The sequence below is a fragment of the Anabrus simplex genome, chromosome 6 (genome assembly GCF_040414725.1).
Source record: "Anabrus simplex isolate iqAnaSimp1 chromosome 6, ASM4041472v1, whole genome shotgun sequence".
NCBI lineage: Eukaryota > Metazoa > Arthropoda > Insecta > Orthoptera > Tettigoniidae > Anabrus > Anabrus simplex.
In genome coordinates, this window is record NC_090270.1 from 103788923 (window position 1) to 103816072 (window position 27150).

Below are 27150 nucleotides of genomic sequence, written 5' to 3' on the forward strand. Positions count from 1 at the left end.
TTTTGGTCCTATCGAAAGTACTACATAACAAAAGCTATAGAGGATACAATTTCCAGTCATTTATATTTTATTCAATTTTACCGTACCGAGTATGATAAGAGTGGTATTTCAGAGTTAGAAGAAAACTAAATGTGAAGGCCTACAATATCGAAAGCGCATAACATTGATCAACAATAACATTACATGGACTATTATTTGTGGTGATATTCTTAGTCTCTTATGCTGCCGCTCAACTCCGATAGATGGGAATACTGCTGCGTACCGAATATAACAGCCTGACTGAATATTGCCGGAAAATAGCTACGGAGATAGAACACTTTCTTCCTTAGCATGCCATTCCTCTGGTTCATACATTTTATGATACCGCACTGCTGGTACGTAATACACTGGTTCATCACAGTATTACAGCTATTCGCTGACGCGCTGTTTTTAATGAGCAATGTGCACTCTTAAGGCAGAGGCATACTTAGTATAGTAGTAGTACTACTACTATGACCTGGTCTAGAATTACAATTTAGGCATATTCCGAATTATAGCACCACAATTCACAAAATAACTTAAAATTCAACCCTGTAAAGAGCCGATTCTTAAAAAGAGCTTCCTCTTCACTTTTATTCAATTCTACATTCATTTTATACAAAATTAGCAGTGAAGAGAGGGATTCTCCTCTGGCTTGGAGAAAAAATTACCTCCAAATCAGATTTTCCCGCCGTCAGTGTAGTGAATTGAGATTTTCCGACTCATCGGGTACTCCTAGGAAACAGATTAGTAAAAGGGCATAATTTTTGCCTTGGGACTCTCCATTATTTGGCCCGCCCCCTGTAAAAAGACGAAGAGTATTCACGAATCACGGCTGCCTGCGGCCTGGTCATTCCAGCTCTGGCACTTTGTACTCTTTGATCGGCAGCATAGTATTGTTCGTTAAAAGTGAGAAAATAGATGGTTTTTCATTTGATCGCGTATTTCATGTGAAATCATTGCTTTTATTCGCGCCATTCCTACTGACGTCATTGCAATGAGCTGTGTTCATTTCCGTTGGGAAAACCGCTAAGACAGTCTTTCTGAGGATGTAAAAATGCAGGTGGAGAGTGAGTGTCTGCCATTATAATGCAATTCCCCAACCTGATTGTGACTGATGGTAGGTAAGCAAGCCTACCATTACAATGAAAATTCCCGAACGCCGTATGAGAAAAGACGTTTGGTGATTGCTCCGTCGCGTTGCTAGGGTAACGTTAAGAGCTATGCAATTTCATACAGTCTTGCTCACAACGTGTACTCTATCTAACCTACAATTCTGTATATAATGTAGACTTCCGTAGCGAAGCACGGGTACATCAGCTAGTATCTATGTATTTTTGTGAGCCTCCGTGGCTCAGGCGGCAGCGCGCCGGCCTCTTACCGCTTGTTTCCGTGGCTCAAATCCCGGTCACTCCATGTGATATTTGTGCTGGGCAAAGCGGAGGCGGGCCAGGTTTTTCTCCGGGTGCTCCGGTTTTCTCTGCCATCTTTCATTCTAGCAACACTCTCCTGTATCAATTCACTTCATCTGTCAGTCATTAATCGTTAGCCCAGAGGAGTGCGACGGGCTTCGGCAGCCGACACAGTTCCTATCCTCGCCGCTAGATAGGGCAGCCCCAGCATTTGCCTGGTGTGAAAATGGGAAACCACGGAAAACCATCTTTAGGGCTGCCGACATTGGGGTTTGAACCCACTATCTCCCGCGCGTCTCCTGCTTGTCCCTAACCGCACAGCCAACTCGCTCGGTACCTCATATTCTAGTGAGGCATGAATTTGCTTGTCAGATGTATCTCTACTCATCTTTTTCCTTGCTAACATTGTTACTTTTTAATTTCAATTTATAATTTGATGTTATAAAAATATTTTAAATCAGTTAATGAGCAAAATAAATTACTTCATTTAAATAATCTGTATTTATGACCTGTGTTTTGTTTATTGCGCGTTTAAAATAATTTGTTGCATATAAACTGCATTTTTAATACACTTCGACATTAATGTGCAATATCCGCTTGAACAACATGAGTTATTCCAGTTATATGACTAAACCTGATACTCATTTCTGTGATTACCACATACAGGGTGACATAGTTGGAACGGAAAGTTTTAATATTTTCCGGGTCGTTAATAATGTCCACATTAAATTTCGCTGCCTAGGAAGTAAGATAACCAATGATGGAAGAAGCAATTTGGACATAAAATGTAGGTGGCAGGGTCGAAGCTGCCAAGTTGGGCTCAGAAGGCCATCACTCTACCGTCCAAGCTTCCCCTAGGTACCCGTTTCCAAAATCAGATTGCAAATGATAATTTTCAGACATATCTTTTGGTCTACCAAGGGAGCGTTACTCAGTCTGCACTAAATGGAGATCAGTAGTGATTGACGAAACAAGTCAACTGAAAGCAGGCGCCCGGGTGGCAGATTCCCTATCTGCTGTTTTCCTAACCTTTCCTTAAGTGGCTTAAAATAAATTGGAAAATGATTGAACATCTCTCTTAGTCAGTTATTCCCTTCATATGAATGAATGTTTGCTCTAATTTGTCCTCTTGAATTCCAACTTTATCTTCAAATTGTGATCTTTCATATTTTTAATGTCACCACTGTGACCGTGAGGCCACAAATGAATGAACAGGTGTTGGTGCGGCTTGTGTTCGCTTGTCGGCGAGATGGGGTGCGCGCGACCTTGGGCAAGGGCGAGAACGAGTTTTTTTGTGCAGAGGACGGCCGGCTGGCTAACGGAATAAAAATAAAAAAATGAAGGTTGGCGAGTGAGAGAAGGAGGCCAGCGCGTGTCACCTGTAATTGCGAGGAATGATATGAATGAAATATTTGTAATATCTTTGGTGGCGACGTGCATAATTACGGAAGGCTCAAGGACTAAATTAAAATAAACTGGATAAAAGAATAGCACATATGGAGGATATAAATTAAAAACTGAAATTTTGGAATAATTTACACGACCTTGTGGCTAAAATGGTGATGAAGTTGTAGATTCGTACAGTAGAAGAATTTAGTTCCTAAATTGACTTTACTTCCGTGCATGTGCACCAGACATGATATTTAAGTCATGTGATACGAGTACCCACTCTCACACACACACTGGCGTGTTCCTGGACTATCACCTTCAGTCGCTCAGCGTGGAACGTCGTGAATACTGGCTTCACTCCTGTGCTCTACACGTCTGAAAATTGGATACAATTTAGAACAGTGCTGTGATCAGACGTCGAATGTGCAGATATTAATCCTTTAAGTACGTGTCATTTCCAAAATACAGTTACGTGTGTGTTTGGAGCCTACTCTAAAGCATTTTGTGTAAGTTTCAGCTTTCTTACGAGTGGACGCGGAAGACGTGGACGTGAATATTTCCAGAAGAGGACGGAATCTCACATCATGGATTACCAGTGCTTCACCATGAAGTTCTAAACCTTTGACCATCGTTGGCGGCGTCGGGATGCAGATTCTTTCATCCTGGCATGGCTGATTGAGAACCCAGACTTCCAGACATGAAGATTTCTCTATAAGTTAAGTCGATTACGTCTCATTTATATCTGTTCTATGTAGTTTTGTTCTATTCTTTCTTTCTTCTTAGTAAGCTATTTTGACACTTTTTATGGTTGTTTATTTGCTCGAATACGTCGTAAAACTGACACATGTGATTACTTAACGACCATGTGGCCATGAATATGACAGTGAAGGGTTCTGATAGTTATCCATGTGTTATCGACACCATCTTTGCTTATTGAGTAAATTTCGTCACGAATATGAATTAATTTATGTCTGATGGATTTAATGGTAGGATATTTCGTCCACATTTTCAATATTTTCCTTGTAATGGAACTTCTACTTGTACCTCGTGTCTGAGACAACGTGTCATCGGGATATTGAGTCCGAGTTCTATGTACGAATTTAATGTGAACATGTGCATTGGGAGCATGTGATAATCAGTTGGAGTAATTAATCATCGAGACACTTTTAAGTGGATATTATGTATTTGTAGGACGTTGGTAGGTCCTGATATTTCATGGCTACACATATTTGAGATTAAGATGCGACAAGTTAGGGTCGTCATTGTGGTACACTGTACGTGTAGAGTATATGGAATAATTGGCATGAATCTTCGTGAAACTGAGCTTTTCACATGTTAATGGATTATTCGCGATAAATGCAGTGTAGTCTAATGTTAGTGTCTTCAGATGAAGAAAATGAAAGTCCATGTTAATCGATGTACTTTTTAATTCGTGGGAATATCCCAACTTTTCTCAAGTAATCCAGTAATTTCAAGCTCAAGGTACAGATGAATGTTCGAGAAGGCCTTAGGTCTAAAGAACAGGTCTTCGACGAAATATCTAAATAATATCTGATTCGTGACTATATCAGCTCATTCGTTGATGCAATTTTTCGCTCTCATGTGATAACTCAATCTTGCTGTAACTCAATAAATTCGTTAACAGGAGAGTAATACGGTTGATCGACACTCGTCGACATGTACATAGTGTAGATATTTTCTTCTTGGTACTCACAGTCTTCTTGCCAATTTCCGTAGTTAGTTGTAGGAGTAGTTATTTGTTAGTATTTAGAGGATTATTTTTTTATGTATTCTGTTCTGAAACATGTGATACTGATATTATCGATTGATAGTGGACAGGATCTCCACATGGATGGTATTCTCCCCATTTACTTACGTTTGCAAGCCCAGGAGGCGTTTTATTTTGTTTAATTATTGGTCAAATACTTAACGTTCAGTATAATTCTCACGGAAAGAGATGTGAGACGACGTGAACAGGTATATCCGACGTCTCGGATTAACTTAGAGAAAACCAAGGCAAATTCAATTTTTCATTTTATTGTTAAGACAACGACTGTAAATTTTATTTTTTGCTATGAGTGTTAACTTTTTGAATCTTGGATATTTCTTTATTATACTCGTTCTTACAATTACTGCATTTTTTCCAGATTATCGATGAAGGCTTGGCCCAGACCTCATTTTTCTGAATGAAAATTTTAATTCAACTTTAAACAAATAACTTAATAACTTTAAAGACGATAAAAAAAATTTTTTTTCACAATGTAAATACTCTGTTAGAATGTCAGGGAAATAACTGCCGTGTACCATCCCATTTGTTTGTGCCTAGGTTTGTTACATCAAGAGCCATATTAAATTCCGTAACGTAACGATCATAATCATAATCACAGATTTCAGGATGGCCAATATTGCATTTAATTAAATAAAAGTGTCATATATGTTCTATACTTGGAACGTGCTTATTTGATGAACCCTATGATAATCCTGCCACATTCATTTATTTTATAAGCCTACAGCCACCGAACTGAGCACCCCTGGGGTGTCTCGTGTTCGCTGACTGACTATGACGGGCACACCACTAAAACGCACCCGTCTAGTAATGTCATTCCACTCCATCTCTCCACTGGCAGTTCAGAACATACCAATTAACCGAACAGCTCATCTCGTTTCTCCCAAGTCTTCCCAGCGGCAGAATCAACAAAAAGAGTATTAGATTTGCAATGTCATAATGTACTTGTGAACGCGTTTTAAAGTAGCCAGGGTGGTAGGTTTGGTTTTTATTATATAACTTCAGGAGGTTTCGCTGTTGGTTGGAAGGACCGATTGCATAGGTCACAGCTTGCTTGCTTTCTTTTTATCGTGGTTTTATAGCGTTTAGCTCTAAGGTTCTTGATCTAATCTTCTAAGAAATTACTTTCGTAATCGCAATGTCTAACCAATCCCTGTAGTTCATATTTTATCAAATTTTATGCTTCAGCTTACATGCAAATACTTGTTACAAGGATTTTCATGTGTAGATATGTAAAAATAATACACAATTTTATTGGTTTTACATCCAACTAATTACTGATGTGCTTTTAGGACCCTGGGGTATTTGAGAAACTTCAAATCACTATCATCATTTAAGACTGTACATTCTTGCGTTACCTATTTACTTTGCTTTATTTTAAATTGGTCCCAAAATAGAATTAATGGCCAATATCCGTATTTCAGTGGGCTTGGCAGACTGATGTGTAATAGCAACTTCTGGCTCGGTGAGGAAAGCAACGGGAAACTACCTCACTCCTCATTTCCCTAGTACGCCTCTTCAGTGATGCCTAGGCTATCTATGACAGCTGATGGCGGAACTGTTGAGGATCCAACCAGCCTTCGGGCTGAGGACTAAACATACATACACATCTCAAAACTACAGGCCTGTGCATTGTTATTCTATGAATTTTCAGAGCATCTTCATCCCTAGAAAGATGTTGATCACATATTAGAACTGCTGATGACTGGAGATGTTGCAGAGTGATAACAGTGACTGTGAGGTGAACGTTGCTGAGCCACAGCCTGTTAGGATAAGTAGGTACAATAATGTTTTTAAACGATTAATTCGATTTACTTGGAGACTGGCTCTCCACACTCAAACACTATCCTCCACTACACAAACACACAGTTTCCTATACACGGCAGATGCCCCCGCCCTTGTCGCAGGGTCTGCTTTATAAACACCGAAAAATGCTAGCACTAGCCATACAAAATTATTATAGTTAATAAAAGGACAATATGTTACTTGAATCGGTATGAACAAAACTAAAGTAATAAATGCGGAAATATAATTAGAGTATAAGAATATTCATGTCAGGTTGAGTGGCTCAGACGTTAGGTCGCTGCTTTTCTGGAATCTAGTTGGTGGGTTCAATACCTGCCCAAACCTTGTAATACTTTTGCAACACTACTATTTTGTCGGAAATCACCCAGAACACGCCGAGTTGCTTTTATTTGGATTTTTCCAGTTCTTGAATCAGGTAATCCTGGTTAAGGTCCCATACACTGGAACCATATTCTACTTGGGGTCTTGCCAGAGCCTTATATGCCTTTTCCTTTACATCCTTTTTTTTTTGTTAGGGGCTTTACGTCGCACCGACACAGATAGGTCTTATGGCGACGATGGGATGGGAAAGGCCTAGGAGTTGGAAGGAAGCGGCCGTGGCCTTAATTAAGGTACAGCCCCAGAATTTGCCTGGTGTGAAAATGGGAAACCACGGAAAACCATCTTCAGGGCTGCCGATAGTGGGATTCGAACCTACTATCTCCCGGATGCAAGCTCACAGCCGCGCGCCTCTACGCGCACGGCCAACTCGCCCGGTCCTTTACATCCTTACCACAACCCCTAAACACTCTCATAACTATGTGCAGAGGTCTGGACCCTTTATTTACAATTCCTTATATTAACACCTAGGTACTTACAGTGATCCCCATGCGGAAATTCCACCCCATCAACGCAGTAATTAAAACTGAGAGATATTTTCCTATTTGCGAAACTCACAACCTGACTTCTAACGCCATTTATCATTATAATATTGTCCGACTCGTTGGCTGAACGGTCAGCGTACTGGCCTTCGGTTCAGAGGGTCCCGGGTTCGATTCCCGGCCGGGTCGGGGATTTTAACCTTAATTGGTTAATTCCAATGGCACCGTGTCTGGGTGTATGTGTTGTCTTCATCATCATTTCATCCTCATCACGACGCGCAGGTCGCCTACGGGAGTCAAATAGAAAGACCTGCCCCTGGCGAGCCGAACCCGTCCTGGGATATCCCGGCACTAAAAGCCATACGATATTTCATTTTCATTTCATTATAATATTGCCTGCTGTCCATCTTATAATATCATCGAGGTCATTTTGCAGTTGCTCACGATCTTGTAACTTATTTATTACTCTGTACAGAATAACATCATCCGCAAAAAGCTTTATGTCTGATTCCATTTCTTTTCTTATATCATATATATACATATAAGAAAACATAAAGGTCCAGTAATACTGGCTTGAGGAACTCCACTCTTAATTATTATAGGGTCAGAAAAAGCTTTGCCTACTCTATTTCGCTGAGATCTATTTTATAGAAATATAGCAACCCATTCAGTCACTCTTCTGTCTAGTCCAGTAACACTAACTTTTGCCAGTAGTCACCCACGATCCACTCTATCAAATGCCTTAGACAGGTCAATCGCGATACAGTCCCTTTAACCTCCTGAATCCAAGGTACAGTATCTGCTATATCTTGCTGGAATCCTACAAGTTGAGCTTCAGTGGAGTAACCTTTCCTAAAACCGAACTGCCTTCTACCGAACCAATTATTAATTTCACAAACATGTATAATGAAGTCAGAAAGAATGCTTTCCCAAAGCTTACATTCAATGCATATCAAACTAATTGGCCTGTAATTTTCAGCTTTATGTCTATCAACTTTTCCTTTATACACAGGGGCTACTATAGCACCCCTCCATTCATTTGGTATAGCTCCTTCATGCAAACAATAACCAAATAACTACTTCGTATATGGTACTATATCCCAACCCATTGTCTTCAGTATATCTCCAGAAATCTTATCAATTCCAGCCGCTTGTTCTAGTTTTCAACTTGTGTATCTTAATGCAAATGTCATAGTTATCATAGGTAAATTTTAATACTTCTTTAGTATTAGTCACCTACTCTATCTGGACATTATCCTTGTAACCAACAATCTTCACATACTGCTGAGTGAATACTTCTGCATTTTGAAGATCCTCACATACACACTCCCTTTGTTCACCAATGATTCCTGGAATGTCCTTCTTGGAACCTGTTTCTGCACCGGTCATTACTTTCAAGAGAGAAAGCAAAGGCATATTGGTAAACTAGCTGTAGGATCAGTCGTTGACGGGGCAATCACATAGAATGTGCAAAGATATCTAACTTCCCAGCTACGTTCCACCAATATTCAAGCAAGCTGTTTTACTCGGAACGCAGCAATAATCCCACATACCTGAGATTAGTTGGAACAGAAGAGCCAAATGGGATCACATCAATGGTCAGTGTATTGCTATTCTTGATCAGTGTTATGAACTTTCGATGTAGTAGGCCTTCACATTTAATTTTCTTCCCACTATGTGTTATAGAGGTGTGACAAGCGGTTATTTTTGTGTAACTGCTACATCTGTCACTGCTACAAAAAGTAACTATGAAAAGTTAAAAATAACGCCCAACGTTACTCACCTTTTATTGGTCACGGCTTCAAGCTTGTCTCCTTACAGCTGTGTTACGAAGTCCCATTCATTCACTCGCACATGCGCGCACACATCACTACACTGTTTAAAGTCGGTCCAGCTGAATACGCGTTCCTATTTGCTATAATGTTAACGAGAGGCAGACAACGGATGAAATGATAAGGCAGCATAGCGCCTTTTCCGAAATCTAGAGGAGTGAGTTTTGCAATGTCCCGATCAAGGGTGGAAGACAAGAAAACATGTTGACCTGTCTGCCAAAGCTCCACACAAACGGGTACAAGAGGATCGATTAAGTAAAATGAAGTAATGTTATGTTATGTATAATATGATATCTATAATACACTGACTGACAGAGCAAATGCAACACCAAGAAGGAGTGGTTCGAAAGAGATGAAAGTTGGGGAAAAAACAGAGACGGCACGGACGAATAATTGATGTTTATTTCAAACCGATATGCAGGTTACACAATGCGCACGGCATCGACTCAGTAGGATGTAGGACCACCGCGAGCGGCGATGCACGCAGAAACACGTCGAGGTACAGAGTCAATAAGAGTGCGGATGGTGTCCTGAGGGATGGTTCTCCATTCTCTGTCAACCATTTGCCAGAGTTGGTCGTCCGTACGAGGCTGGGGCAGAGTTTGCAAACGGCGTCCAATGAGATCCCACACGTGTTCGATTGGTGAGAGATCCGGAGAGTACGCTGGCCACGGAAGCATCTGTACACCTCGTAGAGCCTGTTGGGAGATGCGAGCAGTGTGTGGGCGGGCATTATCCTGCTGAAACAGAGCATTGGGCAGCCCCTGAAGGTACGGGAGTGCCACCGGCCGCAGCACATGCTGCACGTAGCGGTGGGCATTTAACGTGCCTTGAATACGCACTAGAGGTGACGTGGAATCATACGCAATAGCGCCCCAAACCATGACGCCGCGTTGTCTAGCGGTAGGGCTCTCCACATTTACTGCCGGATTTGACCTTTCTCCACGCCGACGCCACACTCGTCTGCGGTGACTATCACTGACAGAACAGAAGCGTGACTCTCCGGAGAACACGACGTTCCGCCATTCTGTCATCCAAGTCGCTCTAGCCCGGCACCATGCCGGGCGTGCACGTCTATGCTGTAGAGTCAATGGTAGTCTTCTGAGCGGACGCCGGGAGTGCAGGCCTCCTTCAACCAATCGACGGGAAATTGTTCTGGTCGATATTGGAACAGCCAGGGTATCTTGCACATGCTGAAGAATGGCGGTTGACATGGCGTGCGGGGCTGCCACCGCTTGGCGGCGGATGCGCCGATCCTCGCGTGCTGACGTCACTCGGGCTGCGCCTGGACCCCTCGCACGTGCCACATGTCCCTGCGCCAACCATCTTCGCCACAGGCGCTGCACCGTGGACACATCCCTATGGGTATCGGCTGCGATTTGACGAAGCGACCAACCTGCCCTTCTCAGCCCGATCACCATACCCCTCGTAAAGTCGTCTGTCTGCTGGAAATGCCTCCGTTGACGGCGGCCTGGCATTCTTAGCTATATACGTGTCCTGTGGCACACGACAACACGTTCTACAATGACTGCCGGCTGAGAAATCACGGTACGAAGTGGACCATTCGCCAACGCCGTGTCCCATTTATCGTTCGCTACGTGCGCAGCACAGCGGCGCATTTCACATCATGAGCATACCTCAGTGACGTCAGTCTACCCTACAATTGGCATAAAGTTCTGACCACTCAATCTTGGTGTTGCATTTGCTCTGTCAGTCAGTGTATCAATATGGAAAGTTAACATACTAATTTATTTATGGAAGAAGAAAAATTATACGCATGAAACTTATAATAATAATATTATTATGTAGGTAGCCCTGCGCGATGTCTGAGTCAACGATTACCTCTGAGCAGTTTAATATTTCGTAACAGTTTACACTTTAGAGTGTAGTTACAAATTTGGAGTGATCTACAAATTCCGTCCTATGACTTTTTGTCGTATTTCTATCCCTTATACTTACCTTAAAATTGGCTCTATTTGTAGATTTACCTGAATTTTGCACTTTGTACACGTATAATTGATGGTTTGATTCACTTATATGAAAGTTGGGATCATCAAATTCTACACGAATATTGGCCCACCCAGTAGCCATATGTGAGCCAAATTCTATGTTTGAACCTGTCGCAGAAGTACCTGAAAAGTAATTCACTGTGTTAAAACTTACACAAATCTCACACTATTCAACGTTTCTAAACAAGCTTACCTTTAAATAGAAGAGATACGAGGAAATATCATAGGACCAATCATTTAGATCGCTAAGGCAGAGGCGTCTTTTCGTACAATCCGTTTTCCGATATGATACACCGTTTAGCAGCAGTTATTCTGTAAATGAAGGTGAACATGCATATACCTCCGTATGTTGATCTACATTTATTCATTTAAGTCGATTTAGAGCGATCTAGAATGGGTGCGTCTGACATTGTAATTAATACTTCACAAATCAATAGTGACTGTCAGCAAGAGGGCGTCTGCTGTTGTAATCAGTACTCCCCACATCGACTTTAACTGGCAGTAGGATTGGGGTCCTCCTCCAACGCCTGTGTACTATTGTAATGAATAATTCCCTTCTCGATTTGACTAGCAGAAGGCGAGGGAGCGTGCATTTTTTTCAAAATATTTCACCTGATTCTCTTTATCATTAGGTATAGGTGCCCCCTAGCAAGGGTGCTCCCAATTATAAACAAATTTACACATCAAAATGTGACTGACGTAACGCATAGTGAATTGCGGTAGACAAGTGGACCTGTCGTTATCATCACAACTCCGCAATTCGCACTTTACATTGGAAATAACGTCTGTGGACCTTCCTGTGCTTTTTCTCGGATAACGCCAAGAGCCTCCTCTGCGAACCATGTGACCTTGCCGTGGTGGGGAGGCTTGCGTGTCCCAATGATGCAGATAGCCGAGCCGCATGTGCAACCATATCGGATGGGTATCTGTTGAGAGACCCGACTAACGAATGGTTCATCGAAAGGGGGGTAGCAGCCTTTCGGTAGTTGCAAGGGCGGCAGTCTAGATGATTGACTGATACGGCCTTGTAATAATACTCAACATGGCTTAGCTGTGTTGATACTGCTACACGGCTGAAAGCAACGGGAAACTACAGCCGTAACTAACTCCCGAGGACATGCAGCTCTCTCTGTATGAATGATGTACTGATGATGGCTTCCTCCCGGGTAAAATATTCCGGAGGTAAACTAGTCCCCCATTCGGATCTCCGGGTGGGGACTACACGAGAGGGGGCGATCATCAGGAATACGGATACTGACATTCTGCGAGTCGGAGCGTGGAATGTTAGAAGTTTGAATCGTTGTGGTAGGTTGGAGAATCTGAAAAGGGAGATGGATAGGCTAAAGTTAGATGTAGTTGGCATAAGTGAAGTACGTTGGCAGGAAGAACAAGATTTTTGGTCAGGCGACTACCGAATTATCAACACAAAATCAAACAGAGGAAATGCAGGAGTTGGTTTAATAATGAATAAGAAAATAGGACAGCGGGTAAGCTACTACGACCAGCATAGTGAAAGAATTATTGTCGTCAAGATAGACACCAAACCAATGCCCACCACAATAGTGCAGGTCTATATGCCTACTAGTTCAGCGGATGATGAATAAATCGAAAGAATATATGAGGAGATAGAAGATTTAATACAATATGTAAAAGGTGACGAGAATCTAATTGTGATGGGAGACTGGAATGCAGTGGTAGGCCAAAGAAGAGAAGGTAGTACAGTAGGAGAATTTGGATTGGGACAAAGGAACGAAAGAGGAAGTCGGCTGGTTGAATTCTGCACTGAGCATAATTTAGTCCTTGCCAATACTTGGTTCAAACATCACAAACGACGGCTGTATACGTGGACGAGACCTGGAGACACTGGAAGGTATCAAATAGACTTCATTATGATTAGGCAAAGATTCAGAAACCAGGTGTTGGATCGCAAAACTTTCCCAGGAGCAGACGTGGACTCTGACCACAACTTGTTGGTCATGAAATGCCATCTGAAGTTGAAGAAATTGAAGAAAGGAAAGAATGCAATAAGATGGGATCTAGACAAGTTGAAAGAAAAGAGTGTGAGGGATTGTTTCAAGGAACGTGTTGCACAAGGACTAAATGAAAAGGCTGAAGGAAAGACTATAGAGGAAGAGTGGAGAGTCATGAAAAATGAAGTCAGTAGGGCTGCTGAAGAAATGTTAGGAAGGAAGAAAAAATCAACTAAGAATCAGTGGATTACTCAGGAGATACTAGACCTGATTGATGAACGACGAAAATACAAGAATGCTAGAAATGAAGAGGGCAGAAAAGAATACAGGCGATTAAAGAATCAAGTGGATAGAAAGTGCAAGATAGCTAAGGAAGAATGGCTGAAGGAGAAGTGCAAGGATGTCGAAGGCTGTATGGTCCTGGGAAAGGTAGATGCTGCATACAGGAAAATCAAGGAAACCTTTGGAGAAAGGAAATCTAGGTGTATGAATATTAAGAGCTCAGATGGAAAACCACTTCTAGGGAAAGAAGACAAAGCAGAAAGATGGCAGGAGCATATCCAACAGTTGTATCAAGGTAAAGATGTAGATAATTTGGTTCTGGAACATGAAGAGGCTGTTGATGCTGATGAAATGGGAGACCCAATTTTGAGGTCAGAGTTTGACAGAGCTGTGAGTGACCTAAATAGGAACAAGGCACCTGGAATTGATGACATTCCCTCTGAATTACTGACTGCCTTAGGATAAACCAGCATGGCAAGGTTATTTCATTTAGTGTGCAAGATGTATGAGACAGGAGAAGTCCCATCCGATTTTCAGAAGAATGTTGTTATACCTATTCCCAAGAAAGCCGGTGCTGACAGGTGTGAAAACTACCGCACCATTAGTTTAGTATCTCATGCCTGCAAAATTTTAACACGTATTATTTACAGAAGAATGGAAAAACAAGTTGAAGCTGAGTTGGAAGAAGATCAATTTGGCTTCAGAAGAAATGTAGGAACACGTGAAGCAATTCTGATTTTACGTCTGATCTTAGAGGATCGAATCAAGAAGGACAAGCCCACGTACATGGCATTCGTAGATCTAGAAAAGGCATTCGATAATGTTGATTGGACCAAGCTATTTATGATTCTGAAGATGATGGGGATCAGATACCGAGAACGAAGAATTATCTACAATCTGTATAAAAATCAGTCTGCAGTGATAAGAATCGAGGGCTTTGAAAGAGAAGCAGCAATCCAGAAAGGAGTGAGGCAAGGCTGCAGTTTGTCCCCTCTCCTTTTCAATGTTTACATAGAACAGGCAGTAAAGGAAATCAAAGAGAAATTTGGAAATGGAATCACAGTCCGAGGAGAAGAAATCAAAACCTTGAGATTTGCCGATGATATTGTTATTTTATCTGAGACTGCAGAAGATCTCGAGAAGTTGCTGAATGGTATGGATGAAGTCTTGGGTAAGGAGTACAAGATGAAAATAAATAAGTCCAAAACAAAAGTAATGGAGTGCAGTCGAACGAAGGCAGGTGATGCGGGAAATATTAGATTAGGAAATGAAGTCTTAAAGGAAGTAGATGAATATTGTTACTTGGGTAGTAAAATAACTAACGATGGCAGAAGTAAGGAGGACATAAAATGCAGACTAGCACAAGCAAGGAAGAGCTTTCTTAAGAAAAGAAATTTGCTCACTTCAAACATTGATATCGGAATTAGAAAGATGTTTTTGAAGACGTTCGTGTGGAGCGTGGCATTGTATGGAAGTGAAACATGGACAATAACTGGCTCAGAAAGAAAGAGAATAGAAGCTTTTGAAATGTGGTGTTACAGAAGAATGCTGAAGGTGAGATGGATAGATCGAATCACGAATGAAGAGATACTGAATCGAATTGGTGAGAGGAGATCTATTTGGCTAAATTTGACGAGAAGAAGAGTTAGAATGATAGGACACACCTTAAGACACCCAGGACTTGTTCAGTTGGTTTTTGAAGGAAGTGTAGGGGGTAAGAACGGTAGGGGTAGGCCAAGGTATGAATATGACAAGCAGATTAGAGCAGACGTAGGATGCAATAGTTACGTAGAAATGAAAAGGTTAGCACAGGATAGGGTGGCATGGACGGCTGCATCAAACCAGTCTATGGACTGATGACTCAAACAACAACAACAACAACGCCAAGAGACATGCAATTTAATGTACAGTAATTTACTTCGATATCCGTATACAATGTAGAATACCGTAGCTAAGCACGAGTACATTTGCTAGTTATACACTATAGTGTATTTGACTTAAAGCAATCTCCTACGAAAGCGCTCTCACATGGAAGACATGCGTACTATCTGAACTCTGAAGGTCTAATTATGTGTCTGTAAGCTGCTACTAGTGACACTTCCCACTTCCCAGTTACTGTTTTTACTAGTACGTTATTGTCGTTACTGTGAGCTTGCAACTGGAAGATAGTGGGTTCGAACCCCACTGTTGGCAGTCCTGAAGATGGTTTTCCGTGGTATTCCATTTTCACGCCAGGCAAATGCTGGGGTTCTACCTTAATGAAGGCCACGGCCGCTTCCTTCCGACTCCTAGCCCTTTCGTATCCCATCGTCGCCATAAGACCTCCTTATGTAGGTGCGACGTAAACCATTCTGGTAAATGCTGCATAACTAAAGTTGTATAGACTTAAATTTAGGATCATTTATATATTATACATATTTATCGTACCGGATGCCTTTGCTGGCAAGATGTAGTGTTTACAGTGCATTATGTGTTCTGGAAGAATAAATTTGTTACTTTCATTGACCTGTTTCAGTCTTATCCTTGGCTTTGACAATATGAAAGTGACTGAGGTATGAGCGATGCTGGTAATACCATTCCTTATGCAGCCGGTCCCTGTTATGAAAGGTGTGAAAATATCGCTCATAAGATCAGTTGGTGCATGCATTTCAGTGGGCTTGGCAGACATATGTAATAGCAACTTCTGGCTCGGTGAGGAAAGCAACGGGAAACTACCTCACTCCTCATTTCCCTAGTATGCCTCTTCAGTGACGCCTAGGCTGTTTATGACAACTGTTGGCGGACCTGTGGAGGATCAAACTAGCCTTCGGGCTAAATACCCAACATACATACCGTACCGGCTATTATAACAGATATTTATGAATTTCTATTTTGTTGCTAAGTCCATATCAACGCCGAGCCACGAGAAACAGAATGTAGTGAAAATAGAGTCGGGGATTAAGAAACTACAGTCTAAGCTATAAACAATTTTATTCACCCTGGATGAAATGGTAGTTTAGGGAAAGGAGCCTATTTTTTTAATTTCTGTGTTATTGGTACTATCGAAAAGTACTATATAACATAATTATAGAGAATACAATGCCCGATCATTTATGTTTTATTCTGTTTCGCCGTACCGACTATGATGATAATTTCGTGTGGCTATTTCTAGCCGAGTGCAGCCCTTGTAAGGCAGACCCTCCAATGAGGGTGGGCGGCATCTGCCATTTGTAGGTAATTGCGTGTTATTGTAGTGGAGGATAGTGTTGTGTGTGGTGTGTGAGTTGCAGGGATGTTGGGGACAGCACAAACACCCAGCCCCCGGACCATTGGAATTAACCAATTCAGGTTAAAATCCCCGACCCGTCCGGGAATTGAACCCGGGACCCTCTGAACCGACGGCCAGTACGCTGACCATTCGGCCAACGAGTCGGACACCGACTATGATTAGAGTGGTATTTCAGAGTCGAGGCGCATTTGTACAATTGCAACACTATGGCGAAGGTCGCAACGTGGAGTTGTGATAAGCAGGCTAATTCTATAGGGAGACTGGCCTAAGACTGGGAATGTTGTTTGTCTGCGTCGAAAATGTTACCCTATCGTTGGTCCGCCGCTTCAGATGCGGAATGAGATGCACTTCGTCGTCTTCGTCGTTCAGGGCGGCCTCATCGTAAAATCTCGACAAGTGAAGACTGGTGTATCAGGTGACATGCAAATACAGGCGAAATTACAGCTGTAGTCACATGGAATTACGTACTAGATGTGCATCTTCCGCCACATTTTGCTACTAGGCCTAGTACAGTACCACTCACCCCTGCCCGCTAGGGAGCATGACTATAGTGGTGTAGACAACGAGGTGGGTGAATAGAACTACGGCGAACTGTATTATTCATAAATGAGAGCAGCTTCCAGTTGGGAATATGAATATAGACGCGTCTGATACAGACCAGGAGAGAGGCAGCTCGTAACATGTATCCGTCTGATGCACGTAGGGTCCACCCTAAGAATTATGGCGTGGAGGGTAGTATCGGACATGTCTCGTCATCATCAGCGAAACCCTGAGAGCAGGTAATCGAAACCAGCCCGCTAAAGCACGACCACAAGGATTTACACTTCAATCCATGTAGCACAATGTGATCTAAAAAATTATATTGTAGTACTGTGAAGTAGTATCATAGTCTATATCGTAATAATTATCACCATTTATTTATAAAATTCTATCTACTGCTGCAGAATGGATTTTTTCTTTACAAAAACTTAACAACTATACATAAGGTTAACTTCTCGAACTATGCACAGCGGTTTGAAAATACAAAATTTGTTGACAGTTGCAAGTAGAAATTTAAGCAATATACAGTTTTTAAGCGCACTGTTGAAGGTTTAAACATTAATTAAGCATTTAGGATTTGGTGGTTATTAGAAAGTATGCAGCTTAGAATTCCGTAGAGAGTAATTTAATTTTATCATGCACTGGATGAATCAGTTAAAGGTTGTAGGAATAAGTCACCTACGCAGTGAATTGAGAGATGGCGGTGGCGATTATTGTTGATAGGGGCAAAGAAACGTAATTAGAAGCCCCTATTTACAAATTATACGAAAACACGTAAGAATAATAAACTTCAAATCAAAATTTCAATTAATGAATTTGGAAGAGAAAATGAAATAGGTAAAGAATGATACAAAAACACATGGCAAGTTATCTACACATTCACAAAATTAGTTACATAAACCAATCCAAACTACATATCGCAACAACCCCGAAAAAGGCCATGACCTACCAAGCGACCACTGCCCAGCCCAAAGGCCTGAAGATTACGAGTTGTCGTATGGACAGCACGAAGAATCCTCTCGGCCGTTATCTCACTTTCAGATAGTTCGTCAATTGTAATCATGTAGGTTGAGTGGACCTTGAACCAGCCCTCAGATACAGGTGAAAATCTCTGCCCTAGACGGGAATCGAGCCCGGAGCCTCAGGGTAAGAGGCAAGCACGCTAACCCTCCACCGTGGGATCGGCGTTATATAAAAATGATACAATCAACTTGGTACCCAGGGAGTTCAGCCTGCCAAATCAACATTGTCCAGCCATTCTATAGCTAGTTCAGACACACTCATAAAGTCCTCCACAGAGATGTAGAAGGTCTTTGGTGACGATATGTCATGTATTTTTAATATGTCAATTCCAAACACGCATAATTATACTGAACAGAGTGGCAGCACCTGTTAACGCACTGCGGCTATGGAACCAAACTGTGCATTCGGGAGACGAGTGGCTTCGAACCTCACCGTCGGCTGTCCTGAGAATCGGTTTCTGTGGTTTTCTATTTTCGCTTCCAGATGAAAACCGGGACAGTGCCTATTCATAGGCCACAGACGGTTCATTCCAACTCCTTGCCCTGTTTCATTCGGCATCTTCATTCGCTTCTTTACTAAGTTTGACCCCAGGGAGCACATCCAACCGTAATAACATAAAATATAATTTCATCTTACCTGATCCCCGATCCCGTATCAGAAACGGGACTGAGAGGCAAACATAAAATTATGCAGATTCACCTTAGCTGGGGTTTTTACATTCTCCTCTCCTTCCGTCTATTTCTGCAGTTACCATACTCACTTAATGTCATTCCTTCCACTAGAAATTACTGATGGATAAAACGCTAACGCCTTCAACAATGTATTCCTTCTTTCCAGGGTATAAAGTGGCCGGACGTAGTACTACTGAACCTTCCCAACCAATGGTCGTCATGGTTTCCACGGCGATGACTTTGCTTTGCTTTGCTTACTTTGCTATATCCAATTAAGAACTATTCCACACAAGTACATTTGTAATTTGCGCAGTTGAAATCACAAACAGAACTCTCATAATACTGATTGTATATTACAAGCAAGGGAGGTTCGAGGGATTGCTGCAGTGTTGCATAACTTCCAATTATGTTACAATTAATTCACTTGTCATCTTTTCTTCTAAATATTTAGTTTAATGAACCTAACATATATTCTAAATTATATTTAAATCAGCCATCTTTCGTAGTTCGATGTACTAATGGTTCGTAATGGACCAATAAACTCTCCCGGCTTCAAGTCAAACTCAGGAGTTTTGCTTTCCTACGGCAAGTCCTAAGAAGACAGCGTGCTGGAATCTAGTTTCAGCAGGGACGAGCCTAAGCATCAGGTAGAACGCTCGCCAGTATCGGTCCTTGGGTGTTGCAGGAGACCAGCAAGCCCCCTATCGAGAAACAGTTCGAAATCTCCCGTTAGATATCTCAAATAAGTAATATAACTTCATTCCTGCTTTCCTTACTCTCGCAACGGAAATTCTGTTTCCATGCTACTAGGCTACGCCATACCAGACCACCGACAATATTACCAACAATTTTATCAATGAGAAATAAGAGCCCAAATTTTCAATTCATGTGACGTGAGAATAACTGTAGTTATACTGTATAATTAGCCTCTTATTCCCTGTGTTTTAATTGCTGGATATATTTCAGTTTTAACGAGAATATACTTAATTAACGATAATAAAATTGCTGTTTATTTCTGTAAGCTTCTCATATACTTGGTGCAACACCCAGCTTTAATTACAGGTTTATATCCCCATATTAATCGCAATAAAAATTCGAAACTCCATCCATGATTTTACAAACAAGTTAGTTCGAAGAGTACTTTACTGGTAAATAGCAGCGCAGACCTAATCAGTTGTGATATTTTCCGGTAAACTAATAACCCTTCTTTACAAATATGTTTCACTAGTGAAAGCAAAATTTAGTATAGAAATTTAATATCACTGACAGCATATTTAAAGTTCACAACAAAACCGACATATCGCTATAATGAACAACTTCGTACCGTACCAACAATTTCAATTAACTGATAGTGACATTCCGATAAAAAATGTCTGTTTCGTAGAATGTAACGGGAACTCAATAGAAAACACACACACACACACACACACACACACACACACACACACACACACACAGTCAACCGATATGCGGTCAAACTTTTTAGAATTGATTGGAAATGTTGTTCCCTTAGAACGTAGAGTGACGTTCCTCATTTGATGCAGTTCCTTCCTATAAAACATTAAAAGTTTCACAAGTTTCATAATGAGAAAGAAATTGTATCTATATTTTAATTTTGTTTGTTCCGATAGAAAGGCTTCGTATTTGGGACGTTATTAGCGTAGTGGTTTAGCCACTGGCTTTCCAGATGGTCGATCATGGGTTGGAATTTTCACCTAAAATAATTTACGTTTTTTCATGGAGGGCATTCAGCTTTAAAGCCCTGGTCGAAACCAAAATGAGCCTGGATGACTCTAGCGATCCGAGAAAAATCTTGATAAACTGAAGAAACGTTTAGTAGAAAAAATTCGTAGTAGCCACTTTCTCTGTTACATGGACTCAGCTCCTTGTATCGATTCAGCTCAGTTGCATGGCAAGATGCCCTTCCCGACTCCAACCACTATAGCGTGTGTCTGTGGTGGTTGAAGTGTAATGTGTTGTGTGAAAATGAAGATGAGTATTGAGAAAACGTCCAGGCCAGAAAACGAACCCGGTGCACTTTCAACCGAAGGTCAGTAGGCTGAACATTCAACCAAAGAGCCATAGAAAAGATTCGTGTAACTAATACAATAATAATCCACAAAGTGCCCATCAAGCGCATCTAAATAAGTCTAAAACTACAGAATAGATTCATAAAATCAACATCTCACAGAGGAATTAATAAAAATTCACATGAGACATAACTAACTGGTAATACAAATCTTGAAGGTAAACATTCAAAAACTATCCGGGCAATGCCGGGTACTACAGCTTATAAAATATAAATAAAAGTGGGTTATGTTATAAAAACTGTATTTTTAATGGTACGACTGAGTTCGGAAGAAAGTATTTATTGAACTCCGGCCTATCTGGCTTTTTTTGTTAGCCGGCTTGACTTTCCGCCACATTAAGTCGGATAGCCGAGAGTCAACAGTATAATGTTATACAGCGAAGACAACTCATTCAAAAATATTTTATATTGCCAGTGTATGATAGTGTGCTACAGTAGTAACCTTTTTAACTATCGTAAGCTAACAGAAAAAACGAAAAGAGGCTCAGATTTTCCATGAAACCAATTTTTCATTATAAACTTTTCTTAAAACCTCAACTTTCAACAATCAGTGCTCTGTACGTATCGTCCTGTAGTTTCAAATATCAATAATAATTACATTTCTGTATTTCAGAATTTGCAACAGTGGTCGTGGGGAAACAAGTGGCAAGCCATAGTTCTGGAGAAATAAATGACCACGTAAAGGGAAACCTGAATATATTTTCTATCTCTCTCTTTTCCCTTTTTTGTTTCTTTTCTCTTTAAGAAGAAACCATAACAAGTAGTTAACAATGGTAACCTATCACACTTAGCAATTATTGGTAATCATTTAAGTAAATTTATAACAATGTGACAGCTCTGAGAACTTCGTTGGTAACTGTACCGGGCGGTACACCTCCACGCCGCTAATTTAAAATGTGCGCCAATTGAAACTCCTCTGCTGGAGGAAGTCTGAACTTTATTGATGGTATTAATTTTCAAGTTTCTCAGAAGATGTCACTACGTGGAAAATTTGGAGTTTTTGAACTATGTCATTTTCGACGTATTTTTGTTTTGCTTGTAGTAAGAAGTGTGAACTTTCTCTTCTAGAGGACACTACTGAAGATCAACAATAGTGCACCCTAGTGCGGAGTGAAAGAACTGTTTTTTTTTTGAGAAATTTTTATTTCAAAAGTTTGTTTCTTGTTAAATTTCTTTCTGTTATTGCTTAAGTTGGCTGTATACCCCTCTCTTTCCCCTTGTTTTGTATTTAGCCTATCCCGAATTTCTTTAATTTATTTCTGACCAATTGAATGTAGCTTCCCCCAACTGGAATATGTTGCGGTATCCTACCCAATAAAAGTTTTGGTGGGAGGGTGTTCTCATTCCCCTAACGCCTCGAACCTTCCGTGAGAGGATACAAACTGCTGATTTTTGGGTCTCCGGGCCACTTCTGTTCCATCTTTCAGTGTGTAAAGTACATAGCAGGGGGGGACAGTCAACAACCAGGTAATGGCCGACTAATTACTTCTTTTCTTGCTTGCTCAGCAGTTTAACTCTCGGGGCGGGTCCGAAGTTTTTCCATTATGTAATCTTCCTTAAAATGTAAAGAAACTTCTATCTATTCTATCTTTTAAACTACATATTGGGATAGAGAGTGCTTAACCCTCTCGAGCTCCCACTCATATTTTTTGAGGTGAACTTATATTTTTCTCAACCTATTCTTCTTCGACTTAATGTAAATTATTTCCTTATTAAGTCACCTCTTTAGTATGGGATTAGCCCTTGTATTAACGGCCTAGTGCCAAGTTGGTTTTAAACAAAGCGTATTAGGAGCGCAAGATCGCCTCCTCTCAAATTGTTATTTTAGAGGTCATGTAATTACCCTTTTTCATTTAATAGACCTCAGTAGGTTGGGTATTTTACCCCTGTGTCTATGTCCCGAGAGGACAACTTGAAGGTGGAGTTTGGTGTGGCCTTTGAGAGGCTTAAAGTTGAGAGCGAGTGGCTCTTTTCGAAAATTGAGTGTTGTATGCCTCGAGGAGGCTTTTCTGTGTAATTTGGAGCAAGTGCTCTGGGACATGAATGGGGTTTTCGGCCCCTCTGGTAAAACTTATTTTGGAGTAAGGTTGGGCTAATTGCCCTAGAAATGTGAATTCGGGGCTCGAAGCCCAAATCCTGTAAATATTGTAACTACCTTTTGACTTGCTACTCTGTACCTGCCATGCTTGTTATTTCTTTATTTTGAAAGAAAAGTATAACCTTGTTAAATTTTAAATTAATTTTACTTTCGTAGCTTGAGACCTATTCACCACCCCGCACCTTCTTTCACGCATAACTACCGCAAAAACACGGTAACAGTAACAATGGAGAATTGGGCTCCCAATTCCCAATGCTCACGAGCCTTCACATGCTCGAAAACATGTAGGCCTTTTATTTCTCAGGGAAGTCAATGGAAATACACATTTGAACGGGAAAATTCATCAACTAATCTTTTGGTAAGCTAGTACCGGTAATACAGATACAGACCAAGAACTAGTTACATTCCAAAACGAACCGAAAATGGATATTTGAAAAAGAGACCAACGCAGAAAAGCGTAAGGGAATGCTGAAAACTACCAAGCAATTCCATAGAATAGTATATGAATAAAACCTAATGGGGCACGAGACCCAGTGAAACAAAAGCTAACCCCATACTACATTGTGGCTAAAACGGAGGTACAATTAACGACCGAACAGAGAAAGATGCAATTATATTTTAAAAATCCTAATAACAACAAAGAAAACTGAGAAAAGGGAAACGAAGTTCCACACTCGTGCTTCCTTTTAGGGCGATTACATTTGCTGCTTCGATAAGTTAGAACAACTACGTGATACATAAATTAATTACTAAAATCCGTACATTTAAAAGCAAAGTAGGTACGGCACAATCCAAAACTTTATATTCTAACGGAACGCTGTTATTTTCCCTATGCCCCTGGAAACTTCTAGAGTCACGATGTTTTTAGGATGCAGCAGCCTACCTTACTCGTTGCTCCAGCACGCCAGCTATCTTAGTGAAGTGTGAACTTCTTCCCACGATCCACCATTAAAAATTATCTCTAGCAAGCAACTGACCATCCTTATACAGGGTCTGTCTTATAAACTAAGACCGAACGCACGGCGTTTGTACTCTGCGCTACAACAGCTGCCTCAGCCGAAATTGTGTCGCGCGCAGCCGCACTTCTTTAAGCGTGTATAAAAATCTTGTATGAAATCTTGCCTTTTAAATATGCTGAAAGTGTCGTCCTTCCTGTGTTATACAGGCACTGTATCTGATAACCACTTTCTGGATGACCCGAGTGAGTTCTGCCACTGTAATGTTTCTGATACCATTCGTAATGTTTTCTTACAGTTACTCCAATATTTGAGGATTTGTTCGATATACTTTTCCTTTCAGCTTACCCCGCAAGTAAAAATCAGACACTGTTAGATATGGAGAACGAGGGAGGTGGGGGTTGGATAGACCAGCACTGTTCACTCTGTCTGAAAACACTTCCGAGATTGTAAGAAGGGAATCTTCCGCTGTATGAGCAGCGGCTGAATCTTGTTGAAACCAACCACGCGATTTTTCTTCTTCCGTTAATTGATGGAAGATGGAAAAAAGTCGTCAAAATGTCATCTTGGTACCTCTCTGCATTTATTGTCGTCTCGGAAAAATAGGCCCAATTATTCGTCTTGCTCTAACGCCACACCAAACACCAATCTTCACAATGAGGGACTTCATCAACACCATTAGGATTTTCTACACACCAATAGCGAGAGTTGTAACTGTTTACACAGCCATTAAGATGAAACCAGAACTTTTAGATACGAAAATACGGCGTTGCAATGATAACTGTCTCACGATGTTAACAGCTGAGATTCAGACTGGCGAATGATGCTTACCAGGTCGAACATGTACAGGCTGCTTGCGAGGTTAAGAACTATGCGTGTGTCTCCCATACTGCAGTTTACGCATCGTAGAGGAAAAACTCCGCTTCGACGGTTTTAGTTTATTTGAGAGACCTCGTATAATGGCACATTAAGGTATTTGTTGAATAAATATCAGTACGAACAACCCTAGGAAGTAACCAAAGAGGGAGAGTTACCAACCCCTAACGGGTAAGTTTCTCACTAAAAGAAAGTAAGTGCACAAGTAAGGACATTTATTGGCGCAGCACTGAAAAACAAATCATGAGAAATTGAGGGGGAAATACCCTGCATACCAACATAGGGTTCCACAAGAAGAAAAATAGATATGTTGGTGAACTCAAATATCTACAGGAATGTATTCGTTATACGGAGAAGCGATTACCATTTCAATCACGTAGGTTCAGCATATGTCGCATTGTGTAGTAGACACTGAGTCCTCCATGGGCACTGATAACTTGTTCCATATCCAGCTGCATGGCTAACTGGTTAGCGTGCTAGCCTTAGGTCACAGGGGTTCCGAGTTCGAATCCCGGCAGGGTCGTGTTTTTTAACCATCACTGGTTAATTTCGCTGCCATGGTGCCATGGGGGCTGGGTGTATGTGTCGTCTTCATAATTCCATCCACATCACGACGCGCAGGTCGCCTACGAGCGTCAAATCAAAAGACCTGCACCTTGCGAGCCGTACAAATCCTCCGGCACTCCCTGGCACTAAACGCCATACGCCATTTCGCTTGTTCCATGCGTAATGGCATCGACGTGTATAAGGAGCGAATGGTATCCTGGGGTATAGCCAATAATACTGCATTCATCTGGTTCCACAGATCATATTTGGTGGTTGGCAATGGGTCATAGCGCTCACCCGTCGTTTCACCATATCCCACACATTTTCGATTGGCGAAGTCCGGTGATCGGGAGAGCCAGGGCAACAGTCTGTCAACCTGTGATAACAAGAAGGCATGTGTCCGTGCAGCAACATGTGATCGCACATTGTTCTGCTAAAATATGGCGTCTGGGATGTCGTGCAGGAAGGGTATGGCTACAGGTCACAGGATGTCACTCACGTAGGTCAAACTGGACACAGTGCCCTGGATACTGTGGCGATCCTTGAATTCATTAAGTCGAAAACAAATAGCTATTCCAACGAAAAAAGGCGAAGGATGACATACACTAAAGCGTGTAAATAGTGCCACACAACAAGCAAAGCGCAGGGAAGCGTGGTATAAGATATTTGTGGCGTCGAATTATCGAGACCGAACAATCATGATCAGTAAAGGTAAGATAGCAAGACCTCAACTGAGTAGCGTACAAGTAATATTTGGGCCCTATTTTCCCAGAGGATTTCCGTAGAAGGTACACGTAATATAATGAGAGGGAATGAAAAAATGAGAACTCCCAAAATAACAGGTTTCAATAACAGATATATTGTAACGACAACAGAATGGAAACAAGAAGCATTATACAACAACGAGTAAAAATAGATATCTTTGGCTTGCACAGGTACTGAAAATAATTATAATAATGGTTATCCAGTTAAATTTACAAGGACTAGATTTGGACAGGTTTTTACATAAATTGGAGTCATTCACACTAAAGTACCAAAACTTTGAAAAGGCATACTCAACCTTTCACAAATAGAATGGAACATACCGGAAATTAATATAAGTGCAAGTAAAAACAATGTCTAATCCCCCAAGGTCAACCAGGCTTGCTTCAAATAAGAAAGATGACAGAACACTTCAAAGACCAGAGAAAATACACTATTCAATTCGCAGACCACAATTTCACAGTGATTTGTTTTTAAAATCTACATAATAAAAAGGTAGAAAGAAATAAAAAAGGGAAAGGACAAGGGAAAACACGAGAAAGAGAAAAACATGTTAGGAAGCGAAACAAGGAGGATGAAAATTTAAGTAGGGATCAGGCTGCAGGTCCCAGTTGGAAATAATGACGTTGATTACACCACACGCAAAGTTCAAAGTCACTCCCTTCCTACACACACGGAGAATAAGTCTCAGAATGAAAATTTGTGCACCATAATTGTATATGACGTAGAGTCCTGAAGGGACTGGACTTCAGAATCAAATAGTAATACAGCCTCTCAAGGCAAGGAAAAGGCAAGTATTGAAAACATAATGTAAAATACTAGTCTGCTCACCCGGTCTGAAGAAGAAGAAGGTTAACAGCACACGGTCCAGCCGTGCGGAATGCAGGAGCTACCACTGCCTATTACAAAACACGAAGCACACCTGATCGCTGATCGAAGGAAAGCGGCGAGTATATA